The sequence below is a fragment of the Bos indicus x Bos taurus genome, chromosome 4 (assembly GCF_003369695.1).
Source record: "Bos indicus x Bos taurus breed Angus x Brahman F1 hybrid chromosome 4, Bos_hybrid_MaternalHap_v2.0, whole genome shotgun sequence".
In the NCBI taxonomy this organism is placed as follows: Eukaryota; Metazoa; Chordata; class Mammalia; order Artiodactyla; family Bovidae; genus Bos; species Bos indicus x Bos taurus.
Window position 1 is genome coordinate 24,993,515 of NC_040079.1, and position 24,268 is coordinate 25,017,782.

Consider the following 24,268-nt stretch of genomic DNA (forward strand, 5'->3'; position numbering starts at 1 on the left):
GCTTCAGCTTCAGCATCAGTCCTTCCAGTGAATATTCCTTTAGGATGGATGGACTGGTTGGATCACCTTGCAGTCCAAAGGACTCTCACGAGTCTTCTCCAACACCACAGTTCAAAAGCATCAATTCTTTGGTGCTCAGCTTTCTTTATGGTCCAACTCTCACATCAATACATGACTATTGGAAAAACTATAGTTTTGACTAGACAGACCTTTGTTGGCAAAGTAATGTCTCTGCTTTTTAATATGTTGTCTAGGTTGGTCATAGCTTTTCTTCCAAGGAGCAAGCGTCATCTTTTAATTTCATGGCTGCAGTCACCATCTGCAGTGATTTCAGAGCCCAAGAAAATAAGGTCTGTTTCTGTTTCTATTGTTTCCTCCTCTATTTGCCATGAGGTGATGGGACTGGTAAATTCTGGGAGTTGGTGATGGACAGGGAGGCCTGGCGTGCTGTGGTTCATGAGGTCGCAAAGAGTCGGACACAACTGAGCAAGTGAACTGAATTGAACTGATGGGATTGGATGGCATGATCTTAGTTTTTTGAATGTAGAGTTTTAAGCCAACTTCTTCACTCTCCTCTTTCACGTTCATCAAGAGGCTCTTTAGTTCTTCTTCACTTTCTGCCATAGGGTGGTGTCATCTGCATATCTGAGGTTATTGATATTTTTCCTGGCAATCTTGATTCCACCTTCATCCGGCCTGGTGTTTTGCGTGACATACTATGCATATAAATTAAACAAGCAGGCTGACAGTATACAGTTGGAACCAGTCTGTTGTTCCATGTCGGGTTCTAACTGTTGCTTCTTGACCTGCATACAAAGTTCTCAGGAGGCAGGTAAGGTGATCTGGTATTCCTAACTCTTTAAGAATTTTCCACAGTTTGCTGTGATCCACACAGTCAAAGGTTTTGGTGTAGTCAATAATGCAGAAGTAGATGTTTTTCTGGAACTCTCTATGCTTTCTTTATGATCCAATGGATGTTGGCAATTTGATCTCTAATTCCTCTACCTTTTCTAAATCCAGGTTGAACATCTTGAAGTTCTCCGTTCATGTACTGTTGAAGCCTCGCTTGGAGAATTTTGAGCATTGCTTTGCTAGCATGTGAGATGAGTGCAATTATGCAGTAGTTGAACATTCTTTGGCATTGCCTTTCTTTGGGATTGGAATGAAAACTAATTTTTTTCAGTCCTGTGGCCAATGCTGAGTTTTCCAAATCAATAAGAGACTGAGCCTGGCTATGAGGTTGCAGAGGGTTGGACATGAATGAGCACGTGCTCTTAAGCAGTTTCTTCGTTTTTAATGTAGGTGTTCACCACTGTAAACTTTCCTCTTAGTATTGATTTTGTTGCATCCCATAAATTTTGGTTTGTTGTTTTTCATTCTTTTTTTTTTTTTTTTGGTCTCAAGATATTGTTGATTTTCCCTTTGATCTCTTCTGTGACCCATTTGTCACTCAAAGTTGTGTTAATTTCCACGAGCTTGTGAAATTTCCAGTTTTTCTTCTGCTGCTGATTTCTAGTTTGTTCCATTGTGGTTAGAACAGACACTTGGTATGATTTCAGTCTTCTTAACATGTGTGCTATATGTTTTCAAACAAGATACAAGTTGTATCTGTTGAAGGTAGAGTTCCAGGGAAAGCAGACTCTGAGCAGAGGTTAACATGCCAGAAGTTTATTAAGGAGATTTTTGAGAGAGAAATTGGGCTACAGTGCAGTCACAGGAAAGGCCTCAGCCAATCCCAGAGGGAGCTCTGAAGCTGGGACAGCCCTTCACAATTGTCCTAAGTTGAGGTGAGGGGCCAAGCATCTTTAGCCTCACACTCACCAGTCATTGGATGCAGTCTGCATCCCCCGAGGGGACCTGACTTTGACAAGGTGACTCTTTTCAGCTGAGGGTGGTCAGCCTACAGCACTCCCAGTAGCTGGGGGAATGAGTCCCCTTTATTGCTAAAGGGAGACCTGAGTGTCTCCTCTGTGTCTCTCAGAACGTAGTATGTACCTCTTTAGCACTTGGCTTTTTGGCCTAATATTATGTTTTCAAGATTTATTCATGCTAATATCTATAGATACAGTCACTCATTTAATTTGTTTTTACAGTATTCTGTTTTCTAAAAATGTCACATTTTAAAAATACATTTTCCTGTCGACAAGTATTTAAATTTTGCATTTTCACTATTCAGACATGTAGCTGTAAGCATTTTTTTTCTTTTTTGGTCTCAAGATATTTCTAGTTTTCCCTCTGATCTCTTCTGTGACCCGTTTGTCACTCAAGAGTGTGTTAATTCCCACGTGCATGTACTTGGTTTATCCTGTAGTTGTACTTAGTTTATCTGGGTATATAACCAGAAAATTCCTGGGTCTTACGATGAGCACAACTTCAAATCGTAACTGTAGTGAGATTGCTGCCTACAATGCTTATACTTTGTTTCATATCCTCACAAAAAGAGATTTTAGTTTTGTCAGTTTGATAGGTATGAAATGGTATCTCACTGTGGCTTTAATAAAAATTCCGTTGATTACTAGTGGGATGGAGAGTGCATGTGTATGTCGCTGCTTGAATGTCTTCTGCACAGTGTGTTTGCCAGTCATGTGCCCGTTTTTCCTCTTGGTGTTCTTATTAAGCTACTTTTATATATTCTTCTTACCCATTCTTTTCTGTCCATACATGTCCACTTGTCTTCTGGTTTGGGGCTTGATTGTTCACTTTTTAAATAATGTCTTTCATTGAACAGGAGTTTCCTTTGATGCTATCAAATTTAGTCTGTCGTTTTGGTTTTGGTTCTTCGTGTCTTATTTGAAAAAAATGATTTTCTTAGGTTGAGGTCGTAGCAATAGTCTCATCTGTTTTCTACTAAAAGTTTTCAAATTTTGCTTTTCATAGTTTCACCTGCAATCTCTAAGATGGAATTGTGTGTATATTGTGAAGTGTGGATACCTTGTTTTATTTTCCCATGGACAGCCAGTTTTCCTAGCAGCATTTCTTCATTGGTATGTATTTTCTCCACTGATGTGCAATGCCATTTTGTCACATCAAGTTTCTATCTATATAGGTCTGTCTTTTCCCTGCTTCAATTCTATATTTTCTTTATGATGCCTTTATTTCTTTATTGTGTCTTTTTATCCTGTAGAGTAGCTCCTCCTTTCTTCTTGTTCTTTAAAATTATCCCTACTTTTTCCCTTTTGCTCTAACATATGCATTTTAGAATACATTCCATGAAAAAAAATCTTCCTTGGATTGAGTTCATGCGTTGACTTTATGGATTAATTAGAGAAAAATTGACATCTTTTCAGAATAAATGTTTCCTGTCAGTGTCACCATTAATATCTATATTTAGGTATTTTTACTGCAAACATATTTACAGCTTCCCTTATAGCTCAGTTGGTAAAGAATCTGTCTGCAATGCAGGAGACCCTGGTTCGATTTCTGGGTTGGGAAGATCTGCTGGAGAAGGGAAGGGCTACCCACTCCAGCATTCTGGCTTGGAGAATTCTATGGACTGTATAGTTCATGGGATCACTAAGAGTCGGACACGACTGAGTGACTTTCACTTTCACAGCAGACATAATTTTTATACCTTACCTTTTTACTAAATACTGCATTTTGCATATTAGTAAGTACATTTCTTTATCAACAAATTAAGGACTACATACCCATCCATTTACTTAACTGTGCCCCTGTTGACATTTAGATGGACCCAGTTTACGATGCAGAGAAGGCAATGGCACCCCACTCCAGTACTCTTGCCTGGAAAATCCCATGGATGGAGGAGCCTGGTAGGCTGCAGTCCGTGGGGTCGCTAAGAGTCAGGCACGACTGAGCAACTTCACTTTCACTTATCACTTTCACGCATTGGAGAAGGAAATAGCAACCCACTCGGGTGTTCTTGCCTGGAGAATCCCAGGGACAGGGGAGCCTGGTGGGCTGCTGTCTATGGGGGTCGCACAGAGTCGGACACGACTGAAGTGACTTAGCAGCAGCAGTTTACAGTGATGATCTTTGAGCTCACATCTTTCCTATCACAAAATTGTGTATAAATATTCACCTGTGTTTTATTTGTGTAATGCTAGGGCAGTACTCTTGCCTGGAATGGAGGAGCCTGGTAGGCTGCAGTCCGTGGGGTTGCTAAGAGTCAGGCACGACTGAGCGACTTCACTTTCACTTTTCACTTTCATGCATTGGAGAAGGAAATGGCAACCCACTCCAGTGTTCTTGCCTGGAGAATCCCAGGGACAGGGGAGCCTGGTGGGCTGCCGTCTATGGGATTGCACAGAGTCAGACATGACTGAAGCAACTTAGCAGCAGTAGCAGGGTGTGTTTTATAATTAACATTTATCTGGAATAGATTCACATGTAAGATGTGAGAAAAACATTTAACTTACACTCTCCGCACGTGATTGGCCAGCATTCACATACTTGTCCTTTTGGTTTGACTTTGCCTTTTTTGTTTCACTATCAAGGAATGATCAGCAGTGTCCATACCTCAATTGATGGTTGAATAAATGAAGCAGTTTTTGCTATTTGTTTTATTTCAGGTGTGTTACTCTTCCATTGGTCTGTTTGTTGATTCTGGATCTACACCATACTGTCTTAATTATTAGAGTTGGTAGAACAAGATCCTTCTTCATCATCATCCATACTATTATTATTTTTCAGATTTTTCTGGGACATTTCTATATCATTTCTCTTTCAGATCAACTTTAAACAGTTGGTCACTTTCCCTCTAGAACTGTTATGATTTTGATTGACAGTATGTGAGTTTCCTGAAAAAATTTTTAAATCATTTATATTTTAATTTTCTGGCCTAATGAGTACTGCATATTCATCTAGCTTATGAATTCTGGAACTTTTTGGTTAGCAAAGATGAACCCCCAGATTTGTTTTTCAATTAAAATTCAAGGCAATTAAAGAAATCCATTGCAGCAAACAGAACCATGCCACATGTTTATTCTGCAGACAAATGTGTTTCTGTGTTGAGCAGCCCTTCCAAGACTCTGGCCTCCTCGCTACAGAACATGGCTCCCATGGTGCCACATGTGTGCTGACTGGGCGGGTTCTTGAAGATACATAGTTGTGTGCTTTTGGGTCAAAGGACTCTCTTAATGCCCTTTCTCCCTCAAACCTTTAAAGGAATTCTGTGCCTGCCCTTCTTTACCTTTGTATGATTCGGAAACAGGACACAGAGCCTGTAGGGCATGGGAGGGAGGGCTGTGTAACTCTTTTCACACCTGCTTGGATTCTGGCAGTAGTATTTGCTGAGTGAGGGATGGAGGCTGGTTTGTCATGTGTTTTCACAGAGCTCTGATGGCTCCAGGCCAACCCATTTAGCCTTTGTCTTTTTCCCTTGCATAAAACTGCCTATTTTTCACTTCAGATGAGGGTGTCAGGCGCTCAGAGATGTCTGTCCCTGTTTCTCATGCACGCCATCTGTGGTCCCTGGTGTCTGAGGCTCCCAGATCGGCCCAGTGTCTGTCGGTCAGCGTGCGGAGTGGCCGGGGTCCCAGCCCATGCCCGTCCCTGTTGGTGCAGCGCTACCCAGAGCATCGTGGCATCAGTGTTGTGGACGGAGCTCTTGAAAGTTTGATTACTTTCAGAAAAGTTGCAAACGTAGTGCAGCGAGTTCCCATACGTCCCCCACCCAGCTACCCCAGTTGCTTACTCTTACATTATCCTATTTGTCACCATTATGGAACAAACATTGGTTCCTTAGTATTAACTAAAGTCTACTGACTTTAGTATTGACTAAAGTTTATTCAGATTTCACTGTTTTTCCTTAATGTCCTTTTCCTGTTCCAGGATCCACCCAGGATATCACATTACATCTTGTCATCATGTCTGCTTAATTTCCTCTGGTCTGTAACAGTTACTTAGCTTTGCCTTGTTTTTGATGATGTCAATTTTGAGGAATATTGGACAGATGTTTTGTTGACCGCCCCTCAGTTCAGATTTCTCTCCTGTTTTTCTGATCATTAGCCTAGTTGTGGGGTTCTGAGAGGAGGACCACCGAGGTGAAGTGACATTCTTACCACCTTATGTCCAGGGAACATGCTGTCATCGTGACGTATCCCTGATGGTGCTGACCTTGGTCACCTGACCCAGAGTAGTGTCTGCCAAGATCTTGCACTGGAAATGTATTCTCCCCTCTCCCCTGTGAGGATACTCTACTATTTGGAAGCAAGTCAGTAAGCACAATAGTCCCAGTTTAAGAGGTTTGTTAATTGTCTTATCTGTCTGGCGTGCGTGCTCAGTCGTGTCTGACTCTTGGCGACTGCATGGACTGTGGCCCGCCAGGCTCCTTGTCCATGGGATTCTCCAGGCAAGAATACTGGAGTTGCCATTTCCTCCTCCAGGGGATCTTCTCAACCCAGGGATCGAACCCAGGTCTTCTGAGTCTCCTGGATTGGCAGGTAGATTCTTTACCACTGAGCCACCTTGGAAGACCCTATGTTTAAACCATGCCTATTATTTTTTGTACTTTGTGTTTAAAGTCTTAAGCATAAATAAAAATTGCCTGGCCCTAAGACGGACTTGAAGTAGTTTCTCGAGTCCTGGGAGGAGTGTTTCCCAAAACAGTGCTTCTCCCAGTCTTTGTTTGTTTGTTTTATTGGTTTTATTTAAAAACTTTGGATCCTGTGTGCTACATTCTTGTACTACATGGGCTACTCCATTGGAACCTTAGGAGTTCACATTTCCAGATTGCTTGTTGTGTTGTTTGTGGGGTGAAATTCTGAGTGAATTTGACTTTTTGATTTGATTAGTCTTTTGAGCTCAATTCAGATGACTACATTTTCCCTTCAAGTCCATTTCTAAAGAAGAAAAATGTTTTATTGTTTTAGCATATAACAGAAATGTCCTTGAAATGAAATACATAAAAATTGCGTTTTTGTTCATCAAATCATCATTGTATGTGCTCTTAGGGAACCTATTTCAAAAAACATTGTAATAACTTCGTGATGCTGAAAATGACCAATTTTGCAAATCCACATTTGCAGACACTTAATTTCATCTTTAGGTGTGCACGTTTCATTAAGATGCACAGATTAAAGTGTATTTTTGGAACATTAGAGCTGCGTTTTCCTTCTTCTTATGACTGTGAACTCATTTAAGAAGTTGTTTTAAGTGTGTTAGAGAATTTTGTCTTTAAGTCCATCTTAACATCCAGTACTAGAGGGGAAAGTTCAAAAAGTACATTTTAAGAAGAATTTTGCACACTTCGTGATCACTCGGTACGACAGCTCAAAAACAGAATAATGTTTTTAATCAACTGCAGGGGAAATCCTTTCCCTGGCCCCTCAATTCTACTTTCAGTCAGTCAAAAGAATCTTCAATTCCTGTGGGGGGATTCCCACAGGTTCTATAATAAGTCTCTTTTGAAGCTGTCGAATGTGTGTGGAACGGAGGGCTGTACAACATACGTTCTCTCTCCGTTGTGTGAGTGCTGTTCAGCGTACCGCCACAGTGTTTTACTATTACTCATCCCTTTTTCTAAGTAGAGATGTGCAAGAGTGAGAAAGGCTGAGCTTTATAAAATGGAATAGAAAAAATTAGTTTGTTCCCAGGTCAGTCAAAGGCCTATTAAGTGTAAGATCTTTGGATTTATGCCAGCTCTTTTTTCTGCAGTAAGTAACGAAAACCATACAGAACTTTTGGAGACAGGAGTGCGCGCCCCCCACCCCTAGCTACCTTCTGCTGCACCCATGGGCCCGCTCCAATTAGCTGCAGGCTCTCCTGTCCTTGGTATGCAGGGTTGGGCATCCTTTTACTGCTCAGTTCTGGCAGGTATGTCTCCTGCAGTTATCATCGGGTCAGAGTCTAAGGACTGGAAATGATCTTCAGAAAGGTAATAACTATTGAGCCATTTGGGGGAAAACTGTGCCAAGCTGAAGAGCCTTGACACACCATAAGGAATTGGTATACTCTGAAAAGGGCAGTCAGAGGACGTCTAGTGAACCACCTGCTCCATGCTGTGCTTTCTTAAGCCCAGGGGGCAATGCCATGGCTTCTGCAAGGACGAAATGGTGTTTACATCCCCTTTGACTCCCTGACCCTGTCCTGCCAGGAACCTGTGAAACACCAGCAGTAAACAGGAGGCGGCCATCCACTCCCCGCTCTCACGCACACTTGCAGATTTGAGTACTGGATGGAAGTTGTCTTCCATGAACGGAAATCTCCTGGCAGGTACCCAGGAGGCGGTGTGCCTGAGTGTCGTCTGCTTTGTCCTCCACACCATCCATGCCCAGGCCTCAGTGGGGTTCGTTCCTGGGAAAAGAGCTCTAGACATATATTGGGGGAGGTGGCAGGGAACAGAGGCTGTCTTCCCTGTAAGGTATTTGCAGGTCCTTCCCGCCCCATCCAAAAGCCAACCAGCAGTTTAAAAAAAAGTCTCTCCTGAGTTTTCCTGGTGCTTCTGCAGGCCTTTATAGCTCAAAAACTTAATTAACATATTTTCATGAAAAACTAAACTTTTTTGTTCCTGTGCCTAGCAGAGTCCCATCTGTGAGGGTCTTTGGACATTGCTTTCCATCTTTTATTTTCCTCCTTTTTATGTTGCTTCTCCTATAAAAATCCCTTATTTTTCCTCTGGTGGCAAAACTTCGGGGAGGGGTGCATTTGATCCACCTCCTGCTGGGCTGGCTGTGCTCTCCAGAGGACTTGAGATGGTCCGTAGGGTCCTTGCGTGCCTGCTCTGAGCCGAGTCTGCTTGAAAGGGCTTCATGGGCTGCCTGGTGGAGCCCAGTCCCCCTCAGTCCAGAACCAGACTGCATCTTAGGGTTGGTTTTGAAGCTACACAGGGAATACCTCTTGCAGTAAGTTTTTTTTCCATCTTCATTCTCTTTCCTACATTCATTCATTCAACAAACATTACTTGCCCATTTTGAGCCAGGCTCAGATTAGGTGTGCATGCTAAGTCGCTTAAGTCATGTCTGACTCTTTGCAACCCTATGGACTATATCCCACCAGGCACCTCTGTCCATGGGATTCTCCAGACAAGAATACTGGAGTGGGTTGCCATGCCCTCCTCCAGAGGATCTTTCTGACCCAGGGATCGAACCTGCGTCTCTTATGTCTTCTGCATTGGCAGGCGGGTTCTTTACCTCCAGCATTACCCAGGAAGCCCCTGATAAGGTGGGGGATACAGAAATAAAAAAGCCCAGCACCGTCTTCAGTAAGGCTACAGTCTGGGGAGATAAATAGAAAGCAGTGTGCTAACAGCTCTTGATTACAGAAGCGCCCAGTAACTGGGCTGGCAGTCCAGACACTCATGGCAGAACATTCTGGAATAACTGACAGATGACCTAGGTTTGGGAGGCTGGGAGGTGGGGGAGATGATGGGGTTGTCGTCACAGAAGGGGAGTGAGAGCCAGGGGCCATGTCAGGCCCTTGAGGTGCTCCTGGGGGACGTTGCTGCCTATTCAGAGGCCTTCAGAGTCTAGAGACTGAGGAGCATGCTTAGCACTGCAGGGTGTTAGGAGCTGCTTGAGGTTAGTGTTTGTTAAAGACAGCTCCTCAGACAGTTGGGTTATGAGCACATCCCAGCGTTTTACTAACAGTTTTGCAGTGCGAGGAAAGAGGCCCCTGGCAGGTGTATTCAGAATCACTCTTAGTAGGAAGAATGATTAAATCATCACTGAAAAGCATGTCTGGTTGCAAATCCTTAGACTAGACTCTTTAACTGATAGTTGACAACCAACTGGGTGAGTGGTAGTGGGTTCCCCAGAATAGACCTTAATTTTCTTCAGGTTCACTAGAAAAATTGCATAGGAAAGAAAACATTTTATCTGGAATGTTGTTGATGTCTTTCCACTAGGATGTTGTGAATTTCACAGTAGGCAACTTGGTTCTGTTCCAGACCAGGTTTGGGGAAGTTTTTCTTTAATAGGTTCAAGGTGGAGGGGAAGGTGGAGTTAGGAATTAGTAATAGCTTTTCCTCCAGAAGAGTCAGTTTTAGGTTTTTAATTGAATGATCATTGTTCTTACCACAATAAGAGAGATGATGATGATGTTAAGTTGATGATGGAAAGATTTTAGAGGAAGAGCTCAGGGAAGAGAGCGGAGACCCTTCCCATGGGCAGTGGGCCCAGTCTTCCCTCCCTCCCCTTCCGCAGGCCTGGTCCATCTCTGTCTGAGACACCAGAAGTAGTGACAGAACCAGGGAATCACCTGCACCCGTCTTGGCCCTGAGGCTCTTCTCTGCATTTCTGCCCTAATTCACTGTAATTACGTAAGATTCTGTCCTTTCTCAGAAATCTGCAGGCTGCACCTACTACTTCAGCCTCCTTCAGTACATCTGCTGTTTGTTAAAATAGGGCCTTCAGAGATGCCCTTGCCCCGGGTTCCTGCCTCTTGGCATGTAACGGTCTGCACTGTGTTTCCTTGTCTCTGTTTAACGACGTCATGGTGTCATTCTGGGCACAGATGTAGCTAGGTTGCAAGAACTGTCAGGGAACCTGAACTTGGGGCAGGTCTCAGTGGTCTTTGGGGGTCACACCCCTCTGACTGGATTCTTCTTTGACAAATGTCTCTGTGGTTGTATTGTTCCAATGTTTTCTCTGTTCTCTCTTATTATAATGTTTAATTACTGTCTTGTCAACATACTGCCAGAAAAATAACCGTCCATAACTACCTGATACGGATTGTGCAGGCCTATTTTAAGAATACACATTTCTCTTCTAAACTTAATGGGAATAGGGACTCGCCCTTAACTTTTATTCCTGTTAAAAACATATATTCGAAATAATTCTTCTTCTTTTTTTAATTGTCATCCAGGTTGCAAAAATATCTGCCTCTAAGAATTCAGGAGGACCTACTTTGTGGGAGAAAAGGTAGTGAGTCATACCTGCGAACTTGGAAATGAGAGTTTGCTTGTGCTTCTTCATCCAGTTGGGAAGTTTCCTAGGCAACCATTTATGCAGCAATTAAAAGATGAGGAGTTAAGAGGTATGTCCATGGACATTTTAATCCTCAGATGCAATCCCTGTCAGATTGAAACCTCAGTTTTCATCTTTTCATTTAAAATGAGTAAATGAAAAAGCTTAATACTTAATTATAGAAAAACACACTGTTAAGATACATTGTATGTTTTATGCGTTATCTGCTTAACGCTCTTTCTCTGATGGGAGTGTTTTATATATATTAATGCTGGCTTGTACGGGAAAGGAGAATAGAATTTACTGCTTGAAATGATTTCATTTAGCTGTGAAGTTGTTTGGAAAAGCAGCTGTCTTCTCATGTGCCTGTATCTGAGTTTGTTATTATCAGTAGTTTCCAGCACGTGGCCCAGGGAGGTCCGTTAACCATTTGTTTCTTCTCTCAGTGTTCACACTTGAGTTTATATCTCTTTTGCAATGTCCTGCTCTGTGGCTCGAGGGAAAATGTGGAAGGGAGTGAGGAACTCTTCCAGCAAGTAGACACAACCTTGGTTTACTAAAGACTTTCCTCTAGCTCTTCACCCTCATCCTTTTTATGTAGGTTTCTACTTGGATTGTCCGCGAGGATATGGTTAACATTTCTCTTCCTCTGTGAAACACTTAACACTCCCAGACTTTGTTTAACATGGACTTGCACTAAGTTCCATCTTAATGAATAAGGTGGCTTCTGTCCGTGCACCCGTGAAAGAGGAAGGTCCTCCTAGTTGTGTGACTAGTTTCATTTTCAGTAGTGTCAGAGATAATCCGAGAAGGACCAGAATATTAAAGTACTACTGGTGCTAATTTTAAATAGGGTTACGCTGTGATCCCCCATCAGGGGTTCTGTAGAAATGGTAAACCCAGGATGAGACCTAAATACTGGCTGTTTGTAACTGGAGACTGGGAGAAGCCACCTCCCAACTCAGAGGGCCTAAGGCCTTAATGAGTGTCTTGAACTTATAGCCACAGTCATTTGCATTTTCTTTTGGATGCCTCGGTTGATTCCCTTCTGTCCCAACAACTTCGCTTCTCTCCTACTGCAGAAGTGTGCAGATGAAGTAGGTGAACTCTGTCACTATGGTTTTTTGTCTCCTCCCTGGGTACGTAGATCTGTGGAAGAAATGGTAACAAATCCTGGTGGAAAGTCAAGCCTCTGGACTCTTTTTTTCCCCTAAAACAAAAGTGAGTGAGGATGTACTAATTCTCAGTCACAATGTATCTAAGCCACATAACGCTTAAAAAGTCCTTTTGGTTACTGACCTTTTAGTGGTACTGACGATGCAATTCTAGTCTTAATTTTAACTTCTTTCATTTCATATTTCATTACCTATTTGAAATGGCAGGCTGTAGTTCATGAACTTCCTTAGGTTATTTTTAAACAAGGTGGGTTGTAAATAGGGTAATGCTTTGGCTCATTTTTAATATCTGTATTTCTACTTTTTTTGTGAAATAAAAATTGGTTTACCAGTTGATTCATGGCGTTAATTCATCTCATGTCTCCTGTTTGCCAGTCACAGTACTAGGCTCTGGAGATACAAAGATTAAGACCTAATCTCTTATTTTAAAGGTGCTAACGTGGGACAGAAGGAAAGACATGCAAATAAGTATTGTTATAAGAAGGGCAAACACTTCTGTTGCATTTACTGTGTGCTGGAAACTGTTCCAAGTGCTTTCTAGGCATTCACTTTTATCTCATGAATTAATACAAAAGCCCTGTGATGTTTGTACTGTTATTTTCTCTATTCTTTTTTTAGGGTATAAAAATTTATTACACATACAGAATAGTACCACTAACAAATGCAGCCAGGCAAGGACACACGGTATGGGATGGAGAACGGCTAGGTCTTTGGAAAGTGAACAGGTTGGGTGGCTCGGAGCCTCATGCCATGCGGGTTGGCCAGTCAGATGGGAAAGCACATGCCAAACTCCAAGGACGTCAGGGCGTCCAGGGACTGCTCTGGGTGTCCGCTGCCTTCCCGTCTGATCTGGGGCTTCGAAGGATGCCACAGCCAGAAGCAAGCAGCTGAAGCGAGGGGGCTTTCTAAGGTGGGCCAGGCTCGTCACTGAAGTCACGGCAACACCAGTGTCGGCAGTGTGTTTAATTGGATGATTTCCACAGACTGCATGTGGCGTTTCTAACCATCACACTTCAGTGACGTACAGAACATTAAGTTACAGGCTGTGGGAAGAGAAGGCAGCACCTTCCAGTCCCAGTTGGTCAGGGGGGTAAGCGTTGGGGGGAGGTTTCTTTTTAAACCGAGCCCCTCATTTCAACATACAAAAGAATTACTCTGATCAGTATTAAACTGTATTGAGAACAAAATGGACTAAAAAGCAGTACTACTCTATGTTGGGGTGAAAACGGGAGGAAAGAATGAGTCCTTCAAAGCAGGAGGGAGACAGTTGGGGAAGGTTCTGTGGCCGTGACCCTTGGCGGTCACTCACGCTGCTCCATTTGTACTTTTGATGGTCTCAGGAAGGTCCGGTTTTTCTTCTTTCTTTCCTTTTGTGTTTGCTTGGAAGTTTCACCAGCTGTCCATGCGGCCATCTCGACTTTGCTAAAAAAATTTTCTGCTACTCCCTTTCTCCTTTGGTTTTTGCTTGAACTTCAGTCTCTTCCTCCCCTTGTCGCTTCCTTTCATGGCTCTCTCTGTCTTTTAATTTACAGCTCAGCAGAGAGTTTCATGGTCTGTTTGTATGTTGCTTGTTTGAACAGCTCAGGGTCATCCTTCTCCACATTTGTAGGCCTGCCTTCCTTGTTTAATTGCTTTTTTCGCTCTTTCACGGTGTGTTCCACAGCTTCTTTTCCTGCCTGAATTGCATCCAGGGCCTCTGCTTTTGTTCCTGACCCGGTAGCAGCTTGTAAGCTTTGTCCACGGCTTCAGAAGCCTTTTGTGCTCTGTCGGCAGCATCTTGAGTTTTGTCAGGATACACCAGTATGGATAGTTGCCGAAACCTCTTTTATTTCCTCATCTGTCACTTTGGGATCTATCTGAAGAAGCTCAAATGGGTTCAAATTGAAGTAGGAAGAACCAGGACAAGTTAGTCTCTCAGTCTGGTTTTTGGACATTAGCACTGAATCTCTTCTCTATTTGTTCACCTCACCGTGAGTGAAGTCACTCAGTCGTGTCCGACTCTTTGCGACCCCAGGGACTGTAGCCCACCAGGCTCCTCCATCCATGGAATTTTCTAGGCAAGAGTACTGGAGCGGATTGTCATTTCTTTCTCCAGGGGATCTTCCTGACCCAGGGATCAAACCCGGGTCTCCTGCATAGCAGGCAGATGCTTTTACCGTCTGACCCACCAGGGAATTAGAAGGTCATAAATGCTTCCTCTGTGCTCCCTCCTTCACCCGAAGCCCTGTTGTCTCATGGAGCCGCCATTTTCCCGGCCCAGCGACCACATGACTATTTTCTCTCTTTTATACATGGATAAATTAGGGTGGAGAGAGGTTTAGCACTTGTCCAGGGTCATAAAGCTTGTTTTGGTTGACAGTCAAATGCAGTAAGATACAGAAAGAGAGCTGCCTATGGAATGCTCTGGCAGAACAAGGGGACATCCACCTGAGGGGCTGGGGAATGGAGGTGTACTGTCATGCCATCTTCCCAGAGGAGAGGATCCCTGAACAAGTCCTGTTCAGAGGGCTGGGAGAGTCAACATTTCTCCAGGAAATACTTCTTCATTAACATCAAGACTGCATCGTAAATGAGTTCATAGGTGGAGTCAGTGACGAATACTGGAAGATGAGGGGATAGTAGAAATTTACCAGATCCCTGTATCTTCAATCTAAATGATAAGGAAAAAGATCACCAATTTTGAGGCAGATCTTTGTTCCCAGTTGATCATGCGAAGAGTTGACTCATTGGAAAAGACTCTGATGCTGGGAGGGATTGGGGGCAGGAGGAGAAGGGGACGACAGAGGATGAGATGGCTGGATGGCATCACTGACTTGATGGACGTGAGTCTGGGTGAACTCCGGGAGTTGGTGATGGACAGGGAGGCCTGGCGTGCTTCGATTCATGGGGTCACAAAGAGTCGGACACGACTGAGCGACTGATCTGATCTGATCTGATGGTAAAAATAAACAAGGTTTTTGAGAAAATGTAATAGAAATGTTAATCTAGTTTCACTCTATAGACATGTAGGATAAATGTGTGAACTTCTAAAGATTCTACAATGAATGCCCAGTCACTGAAGATTTTATCTTGGAAAACCTGAGTTTTTCTACTAGTCTGCTACTAGTGTTTATTTTATATACATGCAAGGGAAAGATTGGATTACGTCTTTCAGATTAAAAATGGGCAGAACTACCTGATGTAGGTAGATTAGTTTCATCATTAAAGAGATGAAAAGCTATTCAGAAGCTGGGCCGGTGGCCTGTGCCAGGCCAGGCTGTGCTGGATCTTTGCTTTTCCACCTTCGCGTCCACCCCCTACTCTGTGGAGACTCAGCCCTGTGTGTAACCATCCTTGCACACCCTGTACCCCAGCAGGTGGCTCTTACCTGCTGACGTCCTCATTATTCCCAGTCGTCACTGAGGACTGCCTCATCGTCCTCCATCCTGGCCCAACTTCATGGGATCATCCACTTCCTTTCGTGACTGCTTGTCATCACCAGTGATCTCCCCAGCTCCCCTCGGCTCCCCACTTCCTAGCCCTTGTCCACTCGTGGCTCAGATCAGTAAGTCTGAAATTCCTTCCTTTACCACGCCCTCTGGTCCATCCAGTTACACCCTCCTCCTCACATTTGTTCTCACTGAGACTCAGCCTGTTCTTCCTGTCTTTGTTCCCTCTTATCCATGTGTAATCCGTGGTCCAGGTTTTAAGTCACTCTCCTGACCTGTTTGTCCTTTTGCTTACACCTGCACCGCTGAGCAGTGTTGGTGTGAATCATACGACGAGGTGGATTGGTACCTGTTTGCGTAAATGGAGGGGTTGGTTGCCCAGTAAGTACTGCACAGCACTTGGACCCTTTGATTCTGGTTAACTGTCCTTCTGATTCTTCATGGTGCCTGTTACTAAGCTAACATCAAACTCACAATGCTTTTCCTCCTCTTTTACTCTCATCTGCTGATGTGCTCCTGCGGTGGGGGCTCTTGTTCCACCCCCCACCCAGCCTTCTCTGGCCCTTGGCATCCCTGACCTGATGACTTCTTAGGTTTTCATCCACTTTCATACTGTCTTAATCGTCTTTGTAGGTTTCATTTCTGTCACACTGAACTGCTGTCATAAGGCAAAGTACACGTGTCTGTTTTTCTGAGTACAGTAAAACGTTCCTGTGCGTCTGTCCTTTGCCTTCTGTGGCGGGAGAGCCGGAATGTACTGGAGGGTGGCAGGTTCCTGGAGCGCTCGTGCTGTGTGCGTGTGTGCACTTTGAACTTCCCTCCAGGACCTTAGCCAGATGCCATGCCAGGCCACACACAGCAGCCACCTCCCTCAGCTGCTAGGTGGTTCTGTACTCTGCAGAGATAGCGCCCTAAGGCTTATTCTACATGGTTGCGGTGGAAATTTTGATGGGCATCATTCAGATTAGAAATGGACAGGGATTTCCCAGAGTTCGGTTTTATTACTACAATGTTCTAATAAAATTGTCTTCAGTGTGGCTCACCTTTGCAGATTATCAGGGTGCAGCGAGGTGAGAGTTCTGGCCCCCACTTCTGCTAAGTAAACCTCAGCTGCTGTTCTCGTCTACGCCTTCATGTGCTAACTCTGATCTGCTCTTGGAGGGCGGCTGCCCACTCTCCTGCTGCTCCTTGTACATGCTGCCTCTCCGCGGCTCCTTACGCCTCTCACCATTTTCCCCTCTTCTCTTCTCATCTCTTTGGTTGCCTTTTACATAAAAATAGGAACATTCAGTAGACACTATTCATTGATTTATTAATTATTTCATTCCAGAGCCATGTATTCAAGGATGCAGAGATTTTGAGTATGACATAGCGCTGCCCTTGTGGTGGTCATATGGAACCACCTAAATGTGGGATTCCAGTACATTATTAAAGTCTGTGCTGAGCATTACATCGACACAATTTCATACGGTCTCTAAAGAATCCTGTAAGGTTGCTGAGATGATCCACATTTTACAGCAGAGGCTCCGAAAGTGGTCATTTGCTCAAGATCCCTCAAATGGCAGGTCACTTGGTGGGAAGACCGTCTGAGTTTGGGCTGCAAGTCTCATGCTCTAAACTACTGTTGACGCAGTTTTTCTCCTCTCCCATGTTGCCTTTCTCAAAGGCTACTGTACACCATAGAATTCATGATATAGTAATAGACTGTTTACATGCTGAGTGTTGACTTTACATTTATAGTGAGGAATTGGAGAACTAAGTAGCTGAAAGTCATGTGTGGTGGTGTTTTTATTCTTCCATATATGGTGGTATTTTATTCAGGATGATTGCTGGATGGCAGTGTCCTTTCTCTGCCTGAAAATTATACCACCTTTATTCAGCTTATGGTGCGTTTGGTATCACTGTGATTCTTGTGTGTAACATATTCTCACCAAGGTATTTTATTTGCCCCTCTGTGGCTCAGACAGTAAAGCATCTGCCTGCAATGCAGGAGACCTGGGTTCGATCACTGGGTTGGGAAGATCCTCTGGAGAAGGAAATGGCAACCCACTGCAGTACTCTTGCCTGGAAAATTCCACAGACGGAGGAGCCTGGTAGGCTACAGTCCATGGGGTCACAAAGAGTCGGGCACGACTGAGTGATTTTACTTTACTTTACCTTCTAAAGGCCAACTTCAAACTTAGGCCTTGACATGCTTCACCACAGGTCTGATATTTTAAGTGGCTTCACAGAGGGTATGTCGGAACCACTTCCAGATCACTGAGGATGATGGTTTAGCCCAATTTTAGCTGCTGTGATTAGCTGGAAACGAAGTCCTCTGCCTCCTCTGGAGGAACCTGAGCTGACTGCATCCTGGGCTGGACCTGGCAACACTGATGTGCCCCAGCTTCACTGCCTTTTAGAGAGCTCCCAGGTCCTGACTGTCACAGTTACTACCCTCTGTCCCAACTTGTTGTTTTTATTGTTTTACTCTAGAGAAGCAATTTACGATTATTCTGAGAGACTCTTCTATAAGAACTCGCTATTAATTTGTTCAGTAGCTGTTTCTTGAGCATCATCACCAGCCAGGCTCTCGGAGTGCCGGGGCCACGTTAGAGCATGAAACGAAACTTCTGTCCACTGGAGCTTCGTTCTGGTGTGGGAGGCGCCCAGGAAACTGTGAACACGTGCTGCGATGCCACGTGGTGACAAAGGCTGCAGTGAGAGTAAGGCTGAGGAAGGAGGTGGGAGAAGTGGAAGGGCGGGGCGTGCTGCGACGTTCCTTATGTCCCAGGCTGCACGGCAGAGGTGACAGTTAACCAAGGACTTGTGTGTCTTTGTTAGCTTGGGCTGCTCTAACAAATGTAACATAGATGTCCAGTCTAACGACTTTTATTTCTCACACACTTCTGGAGTCTGGAAGTCTTGAGATCAGGGGCAGCATGGGCAGGTGCTTGTCGAGGACTCTTCCTGATTTCAGACAGTTGCCTTCTTCCTATATCCTCACAGAGTGGAGAGAAAGATCATTTCTCTTGAGTCTCTTCTTACAAATACACTAATCGCCATCATGGGGGTCCACCCTCATGACCTAATCAACTCCCAGGGCCACCACCTCCAAATACCATCACAATGGGGTTCAGCTTCAACCCGTGAATTCTGGGGGATGCAAACATTCGGTCCCCAGCACTCGGTGGAGGAAGAGCACTCCAGGCACAGGGAACTGACAGTTCGGAGGCTCTGGGATGAGACTGCTTGGCTCGTCAGAGGAACAGCTTTGTCCACAGAACAGGCAACAGAGGAAAGAGCATTTGGAAATGAAGTTGGAGAGAGACCGAGGTCCAGTCCGTGTAAGGCATGAGGCGCCTTTCTGAATAGGGGAAAGATGTGTTAGGACTTGTTATTTTAAAAGGTCACTTTGGATGCCCTGGGATTGGGGGTCAAAAGCAGAAGCTGGTGTGGTTTAGGTGAGAGGTGGTGTGCCTGAGGCGGGTTGGTAGCTCAGTCTGGATTGGGGAAGATACTTGGATTAGGGACACTGAAAATAGAGCTGGTGCATTTTCCTGATAAATCATTTGGGAGGTATGAACGAAAGAAGAGCCAAAGATAACTCTGAGGTTTTTAGACCAAACAACTAGGTAAAGGAAGGTGCCGTTCACTGAGATGGAGAAAGTAAGGGTTGTGTTGCAGGAGAGAGAGATGGGGCATGAGAGGATGGTCACATCTCAAGTCACTTCCAGACCCCTGGGACAGCTGCTAAGGGGGAGTTCTTGGCTTTGCACAGGAAAGAATTCAAGAGTGAGCCATAGTAAAGTGAAAGACGATTTATTCAGGGAGAAACATACTCCACAGGCAGAGCGTGGGCCACCTTTGAACGCAGGAGGCCCGAGGGTATGGGGTCGACAGTTGTTATAGGGATGGGTGATGTCATAGGCTAATGAGTGGGAGGAGTATTCCAGCTATTTTGGGGAAGGGGTAGGGATTTCTAGGATTTGGCCCACCGCCCACTTTTTGATCTTTATAGTTGGCCTTGGAACTGTCACGGTGCCTGTGAGTACATCATTTAGCTCGCTGATGTGTTACAATGAGTGTATGCTGAGGCTCAAGGTCTATCGGAAGTAGACTCATCCACCATTTTGGACCTAGTTGATTCTGGCCAGTTTATATCATGTCATCGGCCTATGTCATTCTTTTAAAGTTTGTGCTCTACCCACTCTTGTCTCAGTTGGTAGGGAAAGATGTTGGTATCAAAAAGGATTTCATAGTCAAGTATCTTTTGGAAACATGGTTCTAGAGCATGATCAGGACAACTGCTGTAGACGTGACAAAAGACAAGTGAAAGTCGCTTAGTCGTGTCCGACTCTTTGCGACCCCATGGACTGTACAGTCCGTGGAATTCTCCAGGCCAGGATACTGGAGTGGGTAGCCTTTCCCTTCCCCAGGGGATCTTCCCAACCCAGGTTTCCCATGTTGCAGGTGGATTCTTTACCAACTGAGCTACGAGGGAAGCCCAACAAAAGACAGGGAGGAGGCTAAAGAAAATCATTTTTCTTTACTTCCCTGTCTTTCCCTCTTAACTGTTTTCACCGAGTTATTGTGTATTGTTGTAGTACCAAGGAAAAAACAGTTTAGTCCAACCATTTGTCAGTTTACTCAAACAACTGATTTGACATTTTAATTGACCACAATCATCATGATTGCACTGATTGTTCAGATAGAGTCAACCACTGTGTTCGGTTGAAGCCAGAGCAGTCAAGGGTGCATTCAAAGTTTCCTGAAGAATTTTCTCAGCGTTACAGAGCAGAAAGGTGGTGTTTTCCCTCAGTGGTAGATTGGCAGAATACTGAGTGGGAGGTCCTTAGGGAATACGGGTAGGAAATAGCAGAACAAGATGAAAAACTACTAACAGAGACTAACTTCAGAGCAACAAACAGATCAGTGGCTGAGTTAGAATACAGGGTATTCAAGAGGATCCATTTAGATTCTTTGGTGGGGTGGATTGCCTCATGGGCCCTCCCAGAGTTTAAGGTAGATTCTGCAGTGTAACTGAAAATGGCTAAGGGGAAGGGAGCTCGAAAGTCTTGGTTGAGAAGAATGGGAAGGACGGGTCTGCCAGTGCCCATCATCCCACAGTGAGGTGTGCAGGACCAGTGTGCCCTCCCAGGGCCCTCAGGGTAGGTCTGTGTTGGGATGGTGCCCACTTCCTATGTTTTTTAAAATAGATTTTGGGTTTTTGTGGATTTTTTCCAGGTGAAATAAAGTTAGCCATTTCAAAGTCAACAGGGGCATTTAGTACACTGATATTGTACAACCACCGCCTCTGCCAAGTTCCAAACATTTTCATCACCTCTAAAGAAATCTCTGTAACCATCAAGTAGTCATGCCTTATTTCCCCCTTGTCCTAGCCCAGGCCAGCATTTTCACATCTTCATCTTTTTATGGGGCACAAAAAAGCAGCTTTGATAATGGTTGAATGCACAGGCTGCTTCTGACCAAGGAGCCTAGGTTAGGGGTGCCACTGTTTTACAGGCATTGTTTAAGAATACCAGCTGTCCCCATACCTGGAGACCTTGGGAAGCTGCAGAAGTTTCCTCAAAAACCAAGGGAAGAGAAGCTGCTGGGCCTGTGGGAAGCTTAGCTTGACTCTGTCCTCTTTCCTGGAAAAAGGTGTCTTTGGCTTCCCAGCAGATGATCTTGGAAGAACAAGTGTGTTGAGGTGACCCAGAGGTTAAACCCACTTTAAGGCAGCTCTGCTCATTCCCACAGGACTACAAACAGGCACAGTTAAAGGTAGCATGTGAAGTGACCTTTCCAGCTTTGCCTGGTGTACATCTGGCACCACCATTTGGTTGCTGAGGGCATCAAGAAATTACGTAGAGGTATGAGAACACTGGGCCTTCCCAGGTGGCTCAGTGGTGAAGAATTCACCTGCCAATGCAGGAGACTCTGGAGATGTTTGTTCGATCCCTGGGTTGAGAAGATCGCCTGGAGTACGAAATGGCAACCCACTCCAGTGTTTCTTGCTTGGAAAATTCCATGGACAGAGGAGCCTGGCAGAATAGCGTCCACGGGGCCCCAAAGAGTTGGACACAATAGAGCGACTGAGCACACATGCACATTGAATCATTAATGTGTTCTTTCAAACTAGAATGTATAAGATCATAAGGTCTCAAGACTTGGCCACACTCCTGTCATTAGAAAATGCCATTGTCCCAGATGTTCCAACAACCAGATGTTAGAAGCCTAATGGTAAGATTTCTAGGGCACTCAGTGAGCTATGTGAAGGCAGTAGAGAAAAATACACAGAGTAGAAGGAATTTTAATTCTGTTTTTTGTCCTTACAGACAGTATGTTTGTGTCCCCACCTGCGAGTTTGTTCATTGAAGCCTTAACCCCCAGTGTTACGGCATTTAGAGGTGGAGCCTTTGGGAGATAATCAGTTTAGAAGACACGAGAATGGTGTCCCCATGAGGGATCAGTGTCCTTGTAAGAAGAGGCAGCTCAGAGCTTTATTTCCCCATCTGCACCCCCGTGAGAGGACACAGTGAAAAGGGGGGCTGTCTCCAAGCCAGGAAGAGAGCTCTCATCAGAACCTGATCATCTGGCACCCTCATCTTGGACTTACAACCTCCAGTACTAAGAAGAAGTTTTCTATGGTTTAATGCACCCAGTCTGTGGAATTTGTTATGGAGGCCTGAGCTAGTAAGACCCCGCCCCTTCATATTTATTCATTTGATGAGCTAGCTATAGGTGCCAGTTGTATGAAACTAGATAATTAAACCCAGACACTACAGTGGTTTGTAAAGTTTAAGTAAAGATTTATCTTCCCTTTAATGATAAGACCTCTTGAAGGGTCTTACCATAGGGTCACAAAGAGTCAGACATGACTGAGTGACCAACACAACACTCTGAAATTGCCTTTTAGCAGTTTGAGGTTTATTCTTCTAAATTATACCATCCAACGGACTGGCCATTTGCCACTTGTGGCTATTTTAATTAATTAAATACAAGTAAAGGTCACATTCCTCCATCACATACTGGCCATCCTCCAAGCACTCAGTAGCTGAATAACCCTGTTGGACAGAGTAGGCAGAGAGCATTTTCATTACCACAGAATGTGCTTTTCAGCAGAACCATTTTAGATAAGTTCTATTCACACACAAACATGTGTATATATGCATACATTTATGTGTGTGGCTGGCATAGTATTATACATATGCTTCTGCAACTTGTTTTTTCCACCGAACAGAGAAACTGTTAATTTAGTGTGATGCACACGTAATATCATGCCAGGAAAATTATAAAACAGAGTGCATCATCAAACATAGAGTTTCAGTACAGTAAAACTTTCAGTTTGAAATTTTAAAGGTAGTTGCAGCATATCTTTAAGGCTTTTTCCAACTTTAGCTAGAGACATTATTTTTAGAAATAGTCCACTCAGCCTTGGATATGTCAAGAAAGAAGATTCAGGAGATGTAATTTGAGCTTAATCCACCATGCTTGCCATACATACTTACACACACGTTTCTCAAGTGTCCCTCTTTTATAACAGGGATTGTAATCTTTTTCTGTTTATCCACTATTCAGTAGAACAGATCTGTCCAGAAGGGTAGCCACTAGGCACATGTGGTTATTTAAATTAAGTTAAACTACAAATTCAGTTCCTCAGTTGTACTGGGCATATTTCAAGTAACCATTAGCCACATGTGGCTGGCGTGTATGAGTGTTGGGCAGCGTGGCTACAGAATGTCGCCATTTTGCCAATGGTCCATGTGGACAGTGTCACACTGGAAGCTTCCTTCAAATAGCTTTCTCATTAAATGTAGTGATGTTTACACAGGTGATTAATGGGGGACCCTGCCCAGGAGGATGTGCCAGAATTTATGGGGCTGTATGGAGAGCTTGCCCTTCCCACTCAAGATTGTAATTCTTCCCTCTGAAGACACATATTCCTTCAAGTATTTGTTGAGTAGTTGGACACGACTGAAGCGACTTAGCAGCAGCAGCAGCAGTGTCCCATAGGAAGTTAATTGTGGGGAAGAATATTGGTACCAAGAGCTTTTCAAGGTTAGAATACTACTTTGTGATAATTGGTGATGTACACACGCTGTTAAATAGCACCTCTATGTACAAGGAATGTTACTGTTCAATTTAGAAAGTAAATTAGTTACAGTGACTGCAGACGAAAATATGTCGAAGCTCTTTAGAGTGAGAAAAGAATAGAATACTGGAAATGCATTTTTTTGGTGCAAAACGGAATGTGTTCATGTTGACTTTTATGTTAGAAACTACGTAGCCTGGACAACTTCACAGCAAACAGTAAGAACAGTTCTCTCTGGGAAGGGAAGCAGTGTAGGGAAGCAGAGAGCAGAATGGCGTTTCACTGATGCTCTTCTCGTCATGTCCCTATGTGCTTGTTAGAAAAAAACCAATACAGCAATTAAGGAAAAAATAAAAGCCACCCTTAAAATGTGCAGAATGTAGGAAAGGTTGTTTAAGGAGATGAGGGTCGCATAAGATACAAACAGTTGAGCAATAGCAGAGGGCTGGCCAGAGCTTTCACAGCATGCCAGGACCCAGGGTTGGTACAGACTGCTTATTTTGCAGCAGTTAAAGCTATTTAACAATTTTTTAAAATTATATTTAATTTAATATATTTTAAAAGGAAAAATATTCCTAATATTGATTTTTTTTTTAATGCAAGCTTTCTTGACAATTGTGGAATACAGCTTAGGATTTAAACTCTAGGAGATTATTAACCCAGAAAAACCTAGGCTGGGTCCCTGCACTCCAGCTCCAGTTTTTCAGGAAGATGGATACTGGTGTT

At 44.0% G+C, this 24,268-nt stretch overlaps 1 long non-coding RNA gene and 1 pseudogene across 2 annotated transcripts in view; one reads left to right on the forward strand and one right to left on the reverse strand.

Annotated features, from left to right (window-relative positions):
* The window catches only part of LOC113891204, a 75,676-nt gene extending 64,743 nt beyond the window's left edge, over window positions 1-10,933 (forward strand). Inside the window, exons 5-6 of one of the 2 annotated variants that reach the window (XR_003510691.1) lie at window positions 2,878-2,984; window positions 10,762-10,933. This is a non-coding gene — a long non-coding RNA (uncharacterized LOC113891204). The remainder of the gene's footprint in view (window positions 1-2,877; window positions 2,985-10,761) is intronic. The other variant, XR_003510690.1, reaches the window with a different exon arrangement.
* Window positions 10,934-11,026: 93 nt separating this feature from the next.
* Window positions 11,027-14,768, reverse strand: LOC113891203 (annotated as a pseudogene).
* Window positions 14,769-24,268: the final 9,500 nt, after the last annotated feature.